This window comes from Chiloscyllium plagiosum, unplaced genomic scaffold, assembly GCF_037043375.1.
Source record: "Chiloscyllium plagiosum isolate Xiang-an unplaced genomic scaffold, Cpla_swu_hap1 HiC_scaffold_16, whole genome shotgun sequence".
In the NCBI taxonomy this organism is placed as follows: domain Eukaryota; kingdom Metazoa; phylum Chordata; class Chondrichthyes; order Orectolobiformes; family Hemiscylliidae; genus Chiloscyllium; species Chiloscyllium plagiosum.
Window position 1 is genome coordinate 54,990,009 of NW_028270154.1, and position 15,294 is coordinate 55,005,302.

At 41.3% G+C, this 15,294-nt stretch overlaps 1 protein-coding gene across 12 annotated transcripts in view; it reads left to right on the forward strand.

Annotated features, from left to right (window-relative positions):
• Nucleotides 1-15,294, forward strand: part of arhgef37 (Rho guanine nucleotide exchange factor 37) — a 236,463-nt gene that overhangs the window by 7,512 nt on the left and 213,657 nt on the right. For 8 of the 12 annotated variants that reach the window (XM_087995405.1, XM_087995412.1, XM_087995410.1 and 5 more), the window contains exon 2: nucleotides 1,429-1,509. The exons of the other annotated variants lie outside the window; for them this stretch is intronic. The gene's annotated coding sequence lies outside the window, so the exon portion shown is untranslated. The remainder of the gene's footprint in view (nucleotides 1-1,428; nucleotides 1,510-15,294) is intronic. 12 annotated transcript variants of the gene reach the window in all.

Genomic DNA, 15,294 nt, shown 5'->3' on the forward strand with positions numbered 1-15,294 from the left:
GCACCTTAGAAGGGAAAAATGTGTGTTCCAGGTACCCCAAATCACCTACTTGAGCTAGAGTTACCAAGACTTGGTTACACACGATGGAAGATAAAGTGAGGGTGGATCAAAAGTGCCCCTGTTCCTGCATCTAGACTGGAGCTTAGGTCTTTCCTTAGGCTGATGAATTATCATGGAAAGTTCATACATAACCTGGCCTCCATCCTGGCACCTTTGCATCAACTTTTTAAAAAGGGTCAGCCTTGGAAATGGTCATGTAGCCAAGCCTTATCTTTCGCTGAAATGAAAAACAGCTGCAAGGTGTTGGCACATTCTGATCCCAAGCAAGATGTATTATTGATGTGATGCCTCGCCATTAGGCATCGGGATAGTATTAGAACATAAGTGACTCAATGCAGAGCTTCACTAGAAACCAGACTCTTCTAGTTCCTCTTTGATTATAGGACCATCCCTCATGCAACTACAGGGATAGCTGCAGCATATTTACTAATGGGCAGAAGGCTCGGCACCAGGTTAAATCTGATCTTCCTGATCCTAGCAGGAAGGGTGAATGGCATCAGGAATACCAATACTGGACAAAAAGCTCTGCTAAGCAAGAGAGACCATTAACGTCAGTGGACAAAATTTGGTGTGATAACTATGGGAAGGAGCCTAACGTGGATAAAAGGCATGATTGATGAGCAGTCAGATCCAATGACATATGTAAAGTTTGGGTTTTTGTGACAGTCCTTAACAAGTATATGGACCGTATGAAAGCTGTAAAATTGCCAATGGTGGGGGAGCAAAACATGCCCAGCTCCTCGACAACCTTTCCAACTGTTCCAGAACCCATTGGCTCTCCCTGTTCGTCAAGCATTGAAGATACCTCGAAATCTGAGAAGGACATGATGCAAAGCCTTTGCTACCTTACAAAGAGAATGAACCACTTCCTAGACGCTCTGGGTACAAGAGGCAAGATACTGTGCATTACACACCACCCGTATCAGAGACAGAATTGGAGAAACATGATCTGGTGCTAAAATGCCCCAGGAGGAGCTACAAAGAAAAAATAACCTATGGGCTACAGGGGAGGGATGTTGTGATTGTAACATGGTAAAGGTCAGCCAGGTGGTCCTCATCGATAGAGTTCCCTGGTTAATCTAGTTCAATCAGGGAGCCGAGGCTGACAGGTAAAAACAGGAGTATCAGACATTCTGTTCACTCTGGCTATTAGCAAGCTAGATCAGTGTCAAGGACACTCCAGACATAAATAACAGGAAACTTGGTGACGGGATACCAGCCTCTTTGGAGTTATTTCAATCATTGTACTAGAAATAAAATTGAGGGTAAAGGCTGGAGTCGGACTGGAATTTTAAAAATTCATTCCTGGGTTTTGGACTTTGCTGTTTGTTTTGTCCATCTCTAAACATTTGTTTTGTCCATCTCTAGATGACAGTTAACTACATTCCTGATGGTCTGGACTCACATGTAGGCCACGCTAGGGAAAAATAGCCTTGTCCTTCCCGAATGGTGAGCCAGATTTTTTTTCTCCAACAATTGGCGATAGTTTCATGGTCATCATTAAACTGTTATTTTTCAGATTTTTAAAATTGAATTCAAATTCAACTATCAAATTCAACTTGATCCCCAGAACATGATTAATCCAGTAGACCCAAGTAGTCTAGCAATAATATCTCAAGGCTGTCATCTCCACTTGCCCTTATACTTTAAGACTTGGACACGATATAAAGTTGGCTTGATAACTGAACAATATTTTGAGTCAGAGAAATGGCTGTCCCAATGAGAAATGGCATTCAACTGAATTAATGTTGAATTCCTATTAACATTTTGAACTAGTTACGTAGACAGTTTTGCCATATAAGCAAGTCAAAGAATGGCAATTGTTTACTTAATACATCACTTCCTGTCCCATCATTTACAAGCATGTGTCAGGAGTGTGATGTAATAATCTCTTTGCCTGCAGCTTCAACAACACACAGGTTTGATAATATCCAGAATGAAGCAGATTATCACTTGATTATCACCAATCCACCACTTTAAACATTTATTCCGCCGGCAGAATACTGTGGGTGCAGTGTGTTCCATATACACAATTTCCTTTAATAATTTGTCAAGGTTTCAACTGTACTATCCAAATCATAATGTCTCCAGTCCTGTCAGATAAGGGACAGTAGGTGCATGGGAACCAAGTTACCCAAGTCATATACAGTCCAAACTTGGAAACGTATTGCTGTTCCTTTTCAATGTTGGATCAAAGTCTTGTAACTCCCTTCCTGGAGCACTACCATCATCATCATATGCACTGATTCAATGCAGTGGCTCAATACCATCTTCTCAAAGTTAATTAGGAGAAAGCAATAATTGCCGGCTGGCATATGCCCAAATTCCATGGATAAATTTGAACATGAATGATTGTGTCCAAATAACCTTTGGTTTGACTCTCAAGTTAGTTGATTAAAAAAAATGGTGACTGTGATCCAAATTATGGACCAAGAGCTCTTTCAGATTAAGGAAGCCAGACTGCTGGTACATGTATGCACATGCTGCAACCAGCCAGCGATTTGCTGTTTTTAGCAATAAGGAATGTTATTCCTTACACAGAGGGAGGAAATGAGCACTGCAGATGCTGAGAATCAGAGTGCAAAAGTGTGGCACTGGAAAAACCACATCAAGTGAGCCAGCATTCGAGGAGCAGGAGAGTCGACCTGTCCACCTTCCTTCCCACCTATCCCCTCCACCTTCCCCACCGACCTATCACAATAATCTCCCACTTACATCTTCTTATCGCCATCCCACCTACTTTCCCCAGTCCCACCCCTACCCCCCTAGGGCGTATGCCTGAAGTGTCAACTCTACTGCTCCTTGGATGCTGCCAGAGTTGCTGTGTTTTTACCAATGCCACGCTTCTTAACTGTCTCTGCCTAAGGAATGAGTAAAGACCCTTGGCAGCACCTTGTGGGAGACATGACTTGAGATGGAGGAAAATTGTTCAATGTTAGAAGATATTAAACCAGGCAGAGGAGTGTGGTACTGAATGGAAACCTTTTGCTTCTCTATTTGCAGGAGAGGCTGAGAGTAAGCAGAATAGACTTGGTGACAATGGATGCATAGAGACTTGCATGTCCATGGTGAAGAGGTAAAAGGGCCAGGAATTTGGAAACATTTTGGAGGGCATCAGAAGAGATGCGGCTTTAGCTGGGGTGAGACAAGGCATTGGTAGAAGAGTTGAATTAGGAATAAGTCAGTTCCGTTAGACAAAGACAGGCTGAGATGATGAATATTTATTAGGGAATAAGACAAGCTGCTCTGATGCAGGTATATGATTTGTTGACATGAAATTATTTTAGAGTTTTGCTTTTGAGCTAATAACCGGTATGAACATAATTTTTAACTTGTCAACCAATCAGGAGTCATGATTTTAAACCAGTGTATAATCAGATAACAGGTGGCTGGTGCCCTACTGGAGTCATAATGTGAATTTGTTTGTTTTGTGAGAGTTTTACAAGCAGAGAGAATAAACATTGAAAGTCATTAGCTTGCTTTTAGTTTTGAAGAATCATGAATTAATTTTTGGCTTTAGGAAAAACCCACAGATTGAAAAGCTTTTGGATTGGGTTTCGATTGAGTTTCAGAATAGGAGCTATTTCAGAATATCCAGGACATATGTTCCCTCAGGTTAAGGGTTTCAGTTTGAAAATTCCAGACCAGAACTGTTTGGTTAGTATGCTGAAGGGGTTACGAATAATCTGGGAAGTCGCTATCAAATTGTCAAAGCTGGGAGCTGAAAGAAACAGCTAAGTCAAAACTATGAATGTAATAAAGGGAACTCTTTTTGGTAGGAGAAAGTGAGGACTGCAGATGCTGGAGATCAGAGCTGAAAAATGTGTTGCTGGAAAAGCGCAGCAGGTCAGGTAGCATCCAAGGAGCAGGAGAATCGACGTTTTGGGCATAAGCCCTTCTTCAGGAATGATTCCTGAAGAAGGGCTTATGCCTGAAACGTCGATTCTCCTGCTCCTTGGATGCTGCCTGACCTGCTGCACTTTTCCAGCAACACATTTTTCAACTCTTTCTGGTACTTGAGTACTGAAAAATAATGGCTTTGGGGTATATGGGATTTTGTTCTGCTTTCACATTGTGTTATATGTAAGTAGCCTATTATGTTCTATTTTATTTTCCTTTTTTATTTAATAAACTTTTTTTTTGTTAAAACCAAATCTGCAACATTGTGTGCATAAATTTTGGTGAATGACCATCATGTTAAATAAAGAGAAAAAACAAAATATGATCAATCAGGCCGATTTCAGTTACATCAGATGGGATCATAACACTGCGAAAGAGAGTTCTGATTGCCTTAAGTCTGGTTTGGATTGATATGCCTGAATCCATCTGTTACTCAGACTCTCATCAGGCTTATCAGGTTACCATCCTCCTTGCCAGCCTCCCATCTTCTGCCCAACATAAGTATCAGCTCATCTGAAGATTGTCTGCCCCACCTACAAGCACAATGTCCCACTCACTCTCTGATACTTTTAAGCACCCCAGAGCACCAACATCCTGAATCAAAGTTGTCCTCTTATTTGTCAAACATAGAGTCATGGAGATTTACAGCACGGAAACAGACCCATCCATACCGACCAAATATTGCAATTGTACCAGCTTCCACCGATTCCTTGGCAGCTCGTTCCATACACACACCACCCTCTGCGTGAAAAAGTTGCCCCTTCAGTCTCTTTTATATCTTTCCCCTCTCACCCTAAACCCTCTAGTTCTGGTCTCCCCCACCCCATGGAAAATGCCGTGTCTATTTATCCTGTCCATGCCCTTCATGATGTTCTAAACCTCTATAAGGTCATCCTTCAGCCTCCAATGCTCCAGGGAAAACAGCCCAAGTGTATTCAACCTCTCCCTATAGCTCAAATCCTCCAACCCTGGCAATATCCTTGTAAATTTTTTCTAAACCCTTTCAAGTTTCACAACATCCTTCTGACAGGAAGGCGACCAGAATTCTGTACAATATTCCAAAAGTGGCCTAACCAACATCATGCACAGCCACAACATGACCTCCCAACTCCTGTACTCAACACTCTGACCAATAAAGGAAAGCAAACCAAACGCCTTCTTCACTATCCTATCTACATGTGACTTCAATTTCAAGGAGCTATGAACCTGCACTCCAAGGTCTCTTTGTTCAGCAACACTCCCCAGGATCTTACCATTAAGTAGATAAGTCCTGCTAAGATTTGCTTTCCCAAAATGCAGCACTTTGCAATTATCCAAATTAAACTCCATCTGCCACTCCTCAGCGCATTGGCCCATCTGATCAAGATCCCGTTGTAATCTGGGGTAAGCTTCTTCACTGACCACTACACATCCAATTTTATTGCATTTGCAAACTTACTAACTATATCTCTTATGCTCCAAATCATTTATATAAATAATGAAAAGTGGTGGATCTGGTACCAATTCTTGTGGCACACCACTGGTCACAGGCCTCCAGTCTGAAAAACAGCCTTGCACCACCACCATCCTCTGTCTTCTACCTTTGAGACAGTTCTGTATTCCATGAGATCTAACCTTGCTCACCAGTCTCCCATGGGGAACCTTGTCGAATGCCTTACCGAAATCCATATAGTTTGTGAGACATGATTTTCCATGCACAAAGCCATGTTCATTATCCTTAATCAGTCTTTGCCTTTCCAAATACATGTACATCCTATCCCTCAGGATTCCCTCCAACAACTTGCCCACCACCTATGTTAGGCTCACTGGTCTATAGTTCCCTGGCTTGCCCTTACCACCTTTCTTAACAGTGGGACCACGTCAGCCAACCTCCAATCTTCCAGCACCTTACCTGTGACTGTCAATGATACAAATATCTCAGTAAGAGGCCCAGCAACCACTTCCCTAGCTTCCCACAGAGTTCTAGGGTATACCTGACTAGGTCCTGGGGATTTATCCACATTTAAGTGTTTCAAGATATCCAGCACTTCCTCCTCTGTAATATGGACGTTTTTCAAGATGTTACCATCTATTTCCCTACATTCTATATCTTCCATGTTCTTTTCCACAATAAACACTGATGCAAAATACTCGTTTAGTATCTCCCCCATCTCCTGCGGCTCCACAGAAAGTCTGCCTTGCTATTTTTTGAGGGCCTATTCTTTCCTTAGTTACCCTTTTGTTCTTCATGCATTTGTAAAATCTCTTTGGATTCTCCTTAACCGTATTTGCCCAAAGCTATCTCATGTCCCTTTTTTGCCCTCCTGATTTCCCTCTTAAGTATACTCCTACTGTCTTTATACTCTTCCCAGGATTCATTTGATCTATTTTTTCTATACCTGACATCTGCTTCCTTCTTTTCCTTAACCAAACCCAAAATTTCTTTATTTATCCAACATTCCCTACACCAACCAGCCTTTCCTTTCACCATAACAGGAATATACTTTCTCTGGACTCTTGTTCTCACATTTCTGAAGGCTTCCTATTTTTCAGTCATCCCTTTACCTGCGAACATCTGCCCCTAATCAGCTTTTGAAAGTTCTTGCTTAATACCATCAAAATTAGCCTTTCTCCTATTTAGAACTTTAACTTTTAGATCTGGTCTATTCTTTTCCATCACTATTTTAAAACTAATAAAATTATGGTTGCTGGCCCCAAAGTGCTCCCCCACTGACACCTCAGTCACCTGCCCTGCCTTATTTCCCAAGAATAGCCAAGTTTTGCACCTTCTCTAGTAAGTATACCAACATACTGAATCAGAAAATTTTCTTGTACTCTCTTAACAAATTCCTCTCTGTCTGAACCCTTAACATTATGGCAGTCCCAGTCTATGTTTGGAAAGTTAAAATCTCCTACCATAACCTCCCTATCCATATCGTTCTTACAGATAACTGAGATCTCCTTACAAATTTGTTTCTCCGTTTCCCGCTGACTATTAGGGGTCTATAATACAATTCCAGTAAGGTGATCATCCCTTTCCTATTTCTCAGTTCCACCCAAATAACTTCCCTGGATGTATTCCCAGGAATATCCTCCCTCAGTACAGCTGTAATGCTCTCCCTTATCAAAAACTCCACTCCCCCTCCTCTCTTGCTTCCCGTTCTGTCCTTCCTGTAGCGTTTGTATTCTGGAACATTAAGTTGCCAATCCTGTCCATCCCTGACCCATGTTTCTGTAATTGCAATGATATCCCAGTCCCATGTTCCGAACCATGTCCTGAGTTCATCTGCCTTCCCTGTTCGGCCTCTTCTTTGAAACAAATGCAGTTAAATTTATCAGCCCTACTTTGTTCTCTGCTTTGACCCTGCCTGCCCTGACTGTTTGACTCGCTTCTTTTCTCAACTCTACCAGTCTCAGATTGATCTCTTTTCTCACTATTCCTTTGGGTCCCACTCCCCACTTTACTAGTTTAAATCTTCTTGAGCAGCTCTAGCAAATCTCCCTGCCAGTATATTATTCCCTTCCAATTCAGGTGCAATCCATCCTCCTTGTACAGGTCACGTCTACAGAGTCCAATGATCCAAAAATGTGAATCCTTCTCCATATACCAGCTCCTCAGCCATGCATTCATCTGCTCTATTGTCCTATTCCTACCCTCACTAGGTTGTAGCACCAGATGTAATCCAGATATTACTAACCTCGAGTACCACCTTTTTGAATTCCTGTCTAACTCTATATTCTCCCTTCAGAATTTCATCCTTTTCCCTTCTTCTGTAGGTTCCCATGTGTACAATGACCTCATGCTGTGCGCTCTCTCCCTTGAGAACGTTCTGCATCCTCTCGGAGACATCCTTAATCCTAGCACCAGGGAGGCAACACATCATTCTGATTTTTCCCTGATGGCCACAGAAAGGTCTGTCTGTACCTCTGACTAGAGAGTCCCCTAACACAATTGATCTTTTTTTAACCCGATGTACCCCTCATTGCATTAGAGCTAGTCTCGATACCAGAAACTTGGGTGTTCTGCGACATTCCCGTGAGAATCTATCATCCCCTACATTTTTCAAAACAGCATACTTGTTTGAAATGGGGATAGCTACAGAAAACTCCCCCACTACCTGCCTACTTCTCTTACCTTTCCTGGAGTTAACCCATCTGTGTGACTGTATTTGCACCTTTTCTCCCTTTCTATAACTATTATCCATCACTCCCCCTTGCTCTTGTAAATTTCTCATTGCCTCTAACTGATCCATTTGATTTGATAGGATTCGCAACCAATAGCATTTATTGCAGATATAATTCTCGGTAACCCGTAAACTCTCCCTAAACTCCCACATCCGACAAGAAGAGCATATTTTTGCTCCTTGCAATCTACAGACCTAAAAAATAGCACTGTCCTATTCCTCTACAAAACTGTTCCAGGCTAATTTAATACCAATGGCTTTATATTTTTAAGTTTAATCAAGAAGCATATGTCAATAAAACATAATCAAGAAAGAACTCACTCTACTCACTACTGCAGACTTACAGCAAGGCCGCATTTAAAACTATTCACTTATCTGTTTCTGTGCTGTGACCTCTCCCAAACAGGTGTCTCCAAGATCAATTGTGAATTTCACTGTTTGTTAATTTTCCTACATGCACTCCGATGTCCAGCAATACATGAATTCAACAACAGAGGCAGTAACTGTGCAGGTTCACTGCAGTGTCAATTAGCAGTGTGGGTTTCTTTGTCTTTCTCTCTCTCTCTCTCTCTCTCTCTCTCTCTCTTGCACTGGCCTGACCATGTGCTGCCTTTGTCTGTTCCTCTCCCTTTTAAAAATGCTGTTGTTTTGACTTTTTATTTCTCCAAAATTCCAAAACAATACAACAGCATATTAAACAGTAATTGCTGCTCTCGGAATTCAAGGAGATCACCTTCAGCACCTAAAATCCCTCAGAAAAGGAGCAGCCTGTTACAGCCAGAAATCTTTTCGTCCTCCATCTTGGATTATTTTCCGTGTTCTTTGTATGTTTTCTGGCAGCATTTTGAACTTTATCCAGTCTTATGATGCTCTCGTTTTACAAAATCTGGACTCCACATGCATCTTCCCGGCCCCTAGTTCCATCATTAACAGTAATGTTTACAACCATCTAAGTCCTGAGTGTTGGAATTATCCCTCTAAACCTCTTCATTGCTCCACCTCTCCTTCAAAACCCACCTTAAAATTTTCCTGTTTGAACAAGAGTTTAGTCTGCCATCTCAGTTGTGTCCTTTTATGCCATCCCTGTGAATCTAATTCCGGACCCTTTAATATTAATTACTCCACTATTACTGACCAGAACTAAAGTTGCATGAACCCAAAGCTAATGCTGCTTCCCTGGACATTTGACACTGTACCTCACATTCTCCCGTTAATATACTATAAACACCAACCTTTTTAACACAACCTTTGGTAATCTAAACTAATATAGTTCACTGTCATAGTTTTGTAATACTATGCCTAGTCAAATGTCTTTCATTGTGTGTAAGGGGCTATATAAATTGTTATTGTTAAACCTCATCTTCCCTGTAACACTGTTTCCTGAGTTGTGCACGATTATGGTCTAATAAACAAACACAGAAATCACTGGATAAGCACAGCAGGTTTGGCAATATCTGTGAAGACAAATCCGAGTTGTCATTTCAGGTTCTTCCTCATAACTGTTGGTAACCAAGGAAATGTCGTTTTTTATGCAGATGATAAGGTGGAAGGAGGGGGTAAGGAGTAAACTATAGGTGGGGATACAACCCAAAGCAAGAGAAGACCAACTGGATAATGATCTGGCTAGTAGGGTGAATAGCTGTTAATGGAGATTGTTAGTGGCTTACAATGGGTTGTAATAGCAGAATATGTGAGAACAAGGTCTGGTGTGTGGAGGTCGGGGCTAGGAGAGTTCAAGCCTTAAAGTTATTGAACTTGATATTGCGTCCAACAGGCAGTAGTGTCCCCAAGCAGAAAATGACGTGTTGTTCTTCCAGCCTGTATTGAGCTTTGCTGGAGCACTGCAGCCAGCCTGAGACAGAGATATTGGCCAGAGAACAGAGTGGTGTCAAAGAGTCATAAAGTCAGAGAGAAGTGCAGCATGGAAGCTCATGGTTGTTTTTGCAGGCAGAATGTAAGTGTTCTGTGAAGCAGTTATCCAGTCTACGCTTTTTCCCCAGTGTAGAGGAGACCATACAGGGTCAACTGCAGGTAAAACACTGCTTCACCTGGAAGTTACGTTTGGGCACTTGGATACTGAGGAGGGTGGAGGTAAATGGGCAGTTCAGCGATTGCAGGGGAAGGTGCCATGGGGCTGTGGGGAGGGAACGTTGGGAATGAAGGAAGAGTGCACCAGGGTGCCCCAAAGGTAATAATCCCTGCAGACAGTGGACAAAGAAGAGGAGGGGAATCTGTAATCTGGTGATTGCATCTCACTGCAGGTGGTGGAAATGGTGGTGTATAATCTTGTGGATGTGGATGTTGGTGGGATGGTAGGTAAGGACAAGGTGATCCCTATCACTGTTGTGGGAGGGAAGAGGGGGGTGAGGGCCGAAGTGCGGGAGATGGATCAAATTAGGTTGAGGGCCCTGTCAACAACAGTGCTGGGGAATTCTTGGCTGAGAAAGAAGATTGATATTTTGGCGGCTCCCTTGTCGAAATCAGCATCATTGGAATATATGAGATGGGCGAAGTGGAACTGGGAGAATGGAAGAGTCTTTACAGGAAGCAGGATGCGAGAATGCATAGTCCAGGTAATTGTGGGATACTAGTGGCCAGTCTACCCCCCGAAGTAGAAACAGAGATGTTGAGGAAGGGAAGGGAGGAGTCAGAGATGCACCAGGTGAATGTAAGGCCAGTGTGAAAATTGAACGCAAAATCGATTAAGTTTTTCCAATTCTGGACAAGAAGGGGAAGAAGCATTGATGATATCATTGATATATCGGAGAAAGAGTTGTGGGTGTGGATCAGAATAGGTCTGGAACAAGGAATGTTTCACATACCCCACAAAGATATAGGCATAACTAGGACCCATGTGGGTCCATGTTGCCAGATCTGCTGAGTTTTTCCAGCAATTTCTGTTTTTGTTTCTGATTTACAATTTCTGTTTTTATGGTCTAACAAATTTTTTTTACAGTTCTAGCATAACTGCACTGCTCTTATTCCTGGCTGAAGCCCAGAGTATGAAAAGTATGCTATATGCTTTCTAGATGCCTCATTTTTTGGTTCTGCTTTCAGTGACGTATAGGCATGCATTTCAAGGTCCCCCTGTTCTTCTGCAGGTCCCACAATCTCACCATTTACTGTGTATTCCCCGCCTCGTTTTTCCTCCCTGATACATTTGCTTACCATTCTCTAGACTGAATTTTATTTGCTTCTGTTTAGTCCATTGATGTCTTTCTACCATTTACAGCTTTTCTCCATACTATCAACCACAAAGCCAATTTTTATTTTCTTTTGTTGCTAAGGGAGAATAGCTGTACTGATTTTCCATCACATCCAGGAGAGGGTATTTTGGTGAGGTTTACTGAATCATGTTTCAGTTTTAACAAAGGATTAGAGGCAAGGTTTTAACAAGTGCCTGGCTATTCGTACCTTACGTTTAGAATAATAATTTTAATTTGTACATCTTATACAGTGTTCGTTAACTAATTGTAAAAATCTCTCCCTGAACAGAAGAAAGCTCAGAGGAAATCTGATTAAGGTTTTCAAAATCATGAGCAGGCTGGACAGGGTAGAAAGGGTGAAGCTATTTCCCTTTGTAAAATAAATAAGAATGAGAGGGCATAAATTTAAAGTGACGTGCAAACGAAGCAATGGTGTTGAGACAAAACAAAAACATTTGCTCTCTGCGTTTTGTTAACGAATGGAATACACTGGAAACGTGGTAGCAGCAGGTTCAATTTAGGCATTTAGAAGGCCATTGGATAGTTATTTAGACAGTAATGTCACGTAGGGATGTGGGGAAAAGGTATGATATTGGTTCAATAATAAAGCTGGTACAGGCACGACAGGCTGAATTGTCTCCTGCACCATAATTCTGTGAATTTGAACAAAGTAGAAAAACATGGTGTAGGACGTATCGTACTAACGCGAATAGAACATTGTTTAGCTGGTTGACAGAAAACAGAAAGTATACGTAAATGGGACAGTGGTAATGTCCTTATCTCTGATCTAAGAGGCCTGTATAATAACCTTTCCTGAGCAGGTTGCTTAGAAAATACATAAATGCGAGGGATCTTGTGGCGCAGTCATAGCTAAACTTACAGGTGGCACAAAGATAGGCAGGAAAGAATGTTGTGACTATGACATAAGGAGATTGTAGATCGATTATAAATAGGATGAGTGAGTCAACAAAACCCTGGTAGATGGAGTATGTGATGATGCTGCCCCTTAAACAAGGTTATCTTGTCGTTGGCTTTTTTTCAAGAGGGGTCATAAAGGTAGATATGTCTGGGGATATCTACTTGAAAAGCCTTTTAAATTTCCTTTTAAAAAATACTTGTATAATGAAAGGGGTGTAGCCAGTTAGAGTCATAGAGATGTACAGAACAGAAATAGACCCTTTGGTCCAACTCATCTATGCCGGCCAGATATCCCAACCCAATCTAGTCCCACCTGCCCGCACTCTGCCCATATCCCTCTAAACCGTTCCTATTCATATACCCATCCAGATGCTTTTTAAATGTTGCAATTGTATCAGCCTCCACCACTTCATTTGGCAGCTCACTTCACTCACACACAACCCTCTGTGTAAAAACGTTGCCCCCCCCCCCCCCCATTCATTGGTTTTTCTGGTTTGGTTTTTTCAGATTAGATTCCCTACAGTATGGAAACAGGCCCTCCAAAGAGTAACCCTCCCAGGCCCATTCCCCTATCCTATCCAGCGTTGACTAATACACCTAACGCTGTGGGCAATTTAGCATGGCCAATTTACCTGACCTGCACAGGTTTGGATTGTGGGAGGAAACTGGAGCACCTGGAGGAAACCCATTCAAACACGGGCAGAAGGAACCAACTCCACACAGACAGTTACCCGAGACAGGAATCGAACCCGGGTCCCTGGTGCTGTGAGGCAGCAATGCTAACCACTGAGCCACCATGCCGCCCAAAGCAGCTCTTAGCAGGCAGTCTGTTTGAAGCCACTGGTCAAAGAAAGCTGCTGGGAGAAAAGGGTCCCAGATTCAACAGAGGTTTTCTGACTACTCTCTCTCTGACATCTTCTTACAGGAGAGCTGTATTTGATTTTACCTTTTTTGCCAAGGAATGCTGCAGGTATTTGAAACAGTATCATTAAGTTGCGATAGAGTTGATTGGGTTTTCAGATAGGTCAGGCAGCATCCAAGGAGCAGGAGAATCGACGTTTCAGGCATGAGCTCTTCTTCAGGAATCTTCAGGCTCATGCCCGAAACGTCGATTCTCCTGCTCCTTGGATACTGCCTGACCTGCTGCACTTTTCCAGCAACACATTTTCAGCTCTGATCTCCAGCATCTGCAGTCCTCACTTTCTTCTAGTGGGTTTTCAGATAGGTTGTTATTCTAAATTTTGTTCTGTTTTGTTTGTGTTTCATTCAGTAGTCTGTAAATAAATTCTGTTTTGTCTAAAACTGATGGTTGGGCCAGCTGCATCACTCTGGGAAAATCCACTATGCGCCTGTTTAAAGCAACTAGCAAAGTTAGGATCTGGGCTACCTTCTTAAAATGTTTTGATGGGGTCTGGCCTGGTCTGTTCAAGTATAGGTTGGGGGGGGGGGAATGTAAAATTATTCACTGTGGCAGGAAATAATTTTTAAAATGCTTATGACCTCATGGAGGTTGACTGCAGAATTTTGATTTGCAGAGGGATCCAAATGTCCTCATGCATGTGTAAGTTATTAGGAAAGCTAATGGAATGATATCTATCATGATGAAAGATATAAAACATACAAGAAAGGGTATAATTGTACTTCAGTTATATAGGGCATTGGTGAGACCATGTCTCTCCTATTGCTTGCAGTTTTTGTTTCTTTACTTAAAGAAGATTGTAATTGCATCGTGGAAGTTTCAAGGAAGTTTACTAGATTGATGTCTGGAAATAAGCAGCTTTTTCTGTGAGGCAAGGTTGGACAGATACAACTTTTTTTCACTAGAGTTTCGAAGAGTGAGGGATGACTTACTTGAAGTATATATGATTGCGAGCAGATTTTTCCAAAGTAGAAAGTGACGTTGTCCTGTTTTAGATACGTCCATATTTAAGTGTACCATTTAAAAATATAGAGTTGTTATTTGAGGATAGAAATGAGCAGGGTTATTTTTATTTTTAAGAGAATTGTTTGACTTTGAAACTTTGTGCCTCAGAAAGTAAGAGGAGGGGTCATTGAATATTCTTAAAGGAAAGATGCATGTGCTGATTCTATTGCTGAACAAGAAGCTAGGATTATTGGGTATAAATGGAAGTGTGAAATTATAAACATAAACTGGTCAACTGTGATCTCATTGAACTCTAATGGCCTCATTTTGATCCTCATTTGTGTCATATTTTCCCTCTCTTTTTGATTTATTTGCATTTTAAAATTTGAAAGTGTGCCATCAATACCTCTGTTAACTTAGGTGAATCTGGAGTAAATGCAAATGTAAAACCAGATGTTGGAAATCTGAAACAAAACGGAAATGACTGGAGAAACTCTGCAGGTCTGGCATCATCTTTGGAAAGAGAATCAGAGTTAATATTTTGAGTTTGATGTGACTGTTGTTTGGAATGGAAGACTTCAACATTAACTCTGTTTCTCTCTCAACAGGTGCTACCAGATCTGCTGATCTTCTCTAGCACTTTGAATCTGGCGCAATGTTATATCTTTTTATATTCTATTCTTCAGAATTCCAAATCAAAACAACACAGCAGCTTCTCAAAGTTGATAAATTGTAAAGGTTTTAATGAAATGGATAAGTGACACTATTCGTTTATCCATAACCTGAATAACTAAGACACTGCTTCTAATTTTAACTCTAATAAAAAATACCTATTTAGCCTTTATAAAAATAGGGACATGCATTTATCCAACACTGTCAGGAAGTTGCAAAGTGTTTCAAAGTTTTTTTGTGAAGTGATATCATTGTTATCTAAGTAAACCCCCAAAATAAAATCAGTTTAAGAATTGTCTACTTAATCCTTTCAAGATAGTGTTGTATGGAGGGATAAATGTTTACTCCAGCATCATTAGAACTCACTCCATTTCAGAAAATTGCTCTGTGATATTTTACCTTCATCCAAATATGTAGAAGACCTACTTTAACATTTCTTTCAAAATGGCTGTATCTTCGACAATCTTTTCAGTATATCCATATTGTGGAAGTTTGATGTATCTGCCTTAAA